Source organism: Oryzias melastigma, linkage group LG7 (genome assembly GCF_002922805.2).
Source record: "Oryzias melastigma strain HK-1 linkage group LG7, ASM292280v2, whole genome shotgun sequence".
Classification (NCBI taxonomy): Eukaryota; Metazoa; Chordata; class Actinopteri; order Beloniformes; family Adrianichthyidae; genus Oryzias; species Oryzias melastigma.
Genome location: NC_050518.1, coordinates 31480480 through 31484668, shown reverse-complemented (window position 1 = coordinate 31484668; position 4189 = coordinate 31480480). Strand labels below are relative to the sequence as shown.

The 4189-nt window shown below is 34.1% G+C and overlaps 1 long non-coding RNA gene across 1 annotated transcript; it reads left to right on the top strand.

Annotated features, from left to right (window-relative positions):
- Window positions 1-374: 374 nt before the first annotated feature.
- LOC112140017 lies at window positions 375-609 on the top strand. The gene is made up of 2 exons (XR_002918097.1): window positions 375-428; window positions 516-609. It is a non-coding gene; the product is annotated as an uncharacterized LOC112140017 (long non-coding RNA).
- Window positions 610-4189: the final 3580 nt, after the last annotated feature.

The window sequence follows — 4189 nt, the reverse complement described above, 5'->3', positions numbered from 1 at the left end:
ATCCAGATGTGAAGCAGAAAACCTGCAGCTGATAGAAGCAGGAACCTCTTCAGCTGATGCTCGATGTGGAGAACAACGTCAGAATGTGTCAGGAATAGTGATCGGGGTTTTAGTTCCTGTTGTTTTAATAGTTGGAGCTGCTGCTGGTTTGTGGTTCTGGAGAAGGAAAATAAAATGTTTGAAAAAAAGGTGAGAATGACAGAAAACACTCAAATATTCTGATGATAAAATAATGTTTCGGTTACTAACAAGTTATTTTATCTTATTTCTATTCAAAGGAAAAGAGCAAAGGTATGTTTGTTTGTAAAACTGACATTTCACACATTTTAAAACATTTTTGTGGAGAATCTAAATGTAATCTGTAATCTTCCTGCAGCCTGAGAGCAACACAGATTTGGATCTACTGTAGTTCCCAGAAACATCATCAGGTGAGACTAAAGAATGTTTACTGTCTGCAGCTCAAAGATCAGATCATCCATAAAAATATATAAATATATACATTTTTCTCTTCACAGCAGAAACTAGAACCTCATAAACACGAGTCCAGTCTCTGTTCTCTGTGGACTTCATGTTCTCCAGAATCCAGTTGGATCTTTGGATTCTGATACATGATTTTTTCAGAGAACAGAAAACACAACAGCAGATTTTCTTCTTCATTCTGGACTCTGTGATCTGGATCATGAAACTCCTGCAGGTTCATGATTGATGAAGATTTTTCATTAAACTCAAACTGGACTCAAGACAAAAGATGAACTTTAATCTTTACTGCAGCGTGATGGGAGGAGCTTCTGTCTTCATTTTTAAAGAGATCAAGTCAAAACCATGAAAATAAACAGATTTTTCTCTACATGAGTGAAGAAATATTATTTAAAAGACACATAAAATAAAGGAAAATAAAATATTTGTTTCTAACAATCATTCCTGGTAACTCCAAACATGTTGACGTGAACTCTTTCCTTCCATTCATATCCTTGTACAGAACTTTTAAGATGAAGATATAATAATAAATATATTTTGTGTGTTTTAAATGATTGACTGTCTTTTGATTGAATACAATCAAAGTTTTTGCATAATTTTCATTTCTTTTTTTGTTGTTAATTATTTGTTCTGGTAAAGTTACAGAAAAACTTAATTCTCTGTAAGTCAAAAGCTTGTTTTGATTTTTAAAGTTTTTCTTGTGAAGTTTTCTTATTTTTTCATAAACTGAACCATAGTTTTCATAAGATTTGTTTTTATTTTGATTCATTGAATTTCATATAATAGCAAGAACTCTTCTCATCTTTGTTAAGCACAATAAGTTATATGAAAACTCTTAGTATTTATGTGTTTTATTTCATTATGAGTATTTATCTAGCTGCCTTCTTTTGTTCACTAATCACATAACTAAGGTGTTCTACCCGTTTTATATCTATCAGTATATGTTCTAATGTTTCATTTGTCAGTGAGGTGCATTCAGGGAACACAGCCTCCGCAGCTTAAAAACAAATCTGATCTGTAGCCCCGGAGAAAAAACTGGAGGTGAAACTTGGTTAAAAATAATGTGGTATTAGCGCCCTCTACTGTTCAAACTTTCTGCGGGACAGTATTTTATTATATATTTTAATAAACTTCGACCAGCGTCTGTGTCTGGTTTGAGTCTGCTCTACAATGACTAATGAGCTCAATCTCTTTAGTATTTGTTCAGCTACACTCGTAGAAAACACGACTGTAAGTCATAGTTCTGTTTTTTACTGGTTCTCTTCCTTTGGTTTGAAAACTGGTTCTTCCACACGGTCCTTAAACGCATCACAGGTCACATGTCAGGTTTCCTCTCTTGATTTAAATACTGCTTTTCCCCCCGACAGTAAACGCCTCATTTCCTGAATTTCTTCTCTCGCTTTGGAGGATCCATAATTTACGCGCTTTTTTGAGGAAAATAAAACATCAGAATAAGAACAAAAACGACTGAAAATGTGTTTTTGATGAGCAGCTTTAATGAGTATTGTCATGTTTGGAGTGACGGTCTTTATCAGTAAATGAAGAAGTAAGTGAATGTTCTTTATAACCTTCCGTCTGTTCAGCAGCTTACAGTAAAGACCTGAAAAAGTTTGTTTAACTTTATTCTGTAAAGTTATTAAAGCTGATGTTCAAACTATGAATATAGTTAAGATCTGTTAACATGTGAACTAGTTATTTTATGGAGATTATTCTCTGCTGTTGGTTTATAGTTTTAACTTCTGACTTCATGATGTGAATTTAATTAGACTTTTTCAGCATTAGTGTTCTAAAGTTTTCTTGGTGTTTGTTCGAGTCATTTTAACATTTTTAAATATTGTGTTTTTTTTCTTTTTTTCTTTCTTTTAGAAAGTGAAACAGAAATTAAATCTAAATGTTAAATTACTGGAACTGCAAAGAAACATGAAACAGATTCTTAAATATTAAGTTCCAGTTTTAACATGAAGTCTTTTTATTGAACAATTACAATATTACAAAACATTGAACTAAACTGAACATAAGGACGATCGTGTGCAGCAGTAGAGCGGTCGTCTCCTGATTGGACGATTGTGGGTTTGATTCCCACCTAACCCACTGTTGTGTCAAAGGGTCCTTGGGAAATACCCTGAACCCGCCTTGTCTCTGGTGGTTGGTTCCAGAGTTCACCAGTGGAGTGTGAATGTGACTGTAGAGCGATTTAGGCCTTCAAGGAAGGTAGAAAAGTGATATTTAAGTATTTATCATTTAAAGAGAGATTTCTTGACGTCATCAATTAGACAAAATCTTTAAGTGATTACAGAGGGAATAAACTTAAAACTAATAAAGATAAAACTGAGCAGAAAGAGGTAATAATAATTATCATCTTTTTATTGAATTTAGTTTCTATACAGCTACTGAAATGAAAGGGAAGTTTTTAACATATTTTATATTGTTGTTACTTTTGGTTCCTTAAATAGTTTAAATGATTCCGGGAAAGAAATGAATTATTTTTAAATATTCCACATTTTTAGGAATCTTCATGTATTTAAAATTGTGTTTGTTAAATTAGGCAAATTTATTGACATCAGGTCACGTGTCAGAGTCCAGCCCTCCAAATCATTTTATTTTATTGTTATTAATGACCCGATGTTATCTTGAGCTCATTTCTAACTTGTACAATTTTGACAAAATATGTTTTTTATGGAGAGTAAAATATTGAAAGTTCTTTAAGGTTTAAGTTGATTTATTCTGGAGTAATATTCCTTTCGGGGCAGCCGTGGCGTAACGATGGGGCGGTCGACTCCTGATCGAAGGATTGGGGATTCAATTCCCGCCTTTCCCGCATGAGTCTAAGTGTCTTTGGGCGAGACACTGAACCCCGAATTGCCTCTGGTGGGAGGTTGGCGCCAGTGTTCGGCAGTGGTGCCACTACCAGTGTGTGAATGTGTGTGTGAATGGGTGAATGGGTCTGTGACTGTGAAGCGCTTTGGACCCTCGAAGGAGGGTAGAAAGCGCTATACAAGTATTTAAGACATATTTATGTTATAAAAAATTATGGCTTTAAAAATGGTTTTAATATGTTCGATTAATGTTTATTTTGTTCGACTTGTGTTTTGAGTTTTGGTCCCTGAGCGGTTGAGTTTGACACCACTGCATTAGATGGATAAATACAAGGCAGAAAATCTGTTTAAATACAGATTTCAACAACAATGTTGGTGGTTTGGGGAGAATATTTTATTGACATCTATATTAGTTCTTTCCTAAATATTTGTATTTGGGGACAAAATATTCCATGATACCGTGGGATATTCTAAAAATACAAAAATGTAATGGTTTTAATTTACTTTTTCACATAGTGTACACTTCTATCAAATTGAATCATAATCTTAAGAGTTTAGACGGGTAGATGTCATTTAGTGTTTTAAAATGAGTTTCTTTAATTTAGGGTAGAGTATATATTTTTATATATAAAGTTCTTCATTTATTTACAATAATGTGATCAAATGTACCGTATTGTTATATTTGTATTTTTTGAATGTTTTTCTGTCTCTTCTTTGATTTTTCTACTGCAGTGGAAGTTTCTTTGTCTTTCCTTGTTTTCTTCACTTCCTGTTTGCAAACTGGTGATCAAATCGTGCGGCGCTCCTGATTGGATGAGGGCCTCCAGCAGCAGCATTAAGATAGTGCCACAGTATCTGTTGGACCCCCCCCCCCCCACACACACACACACACACCC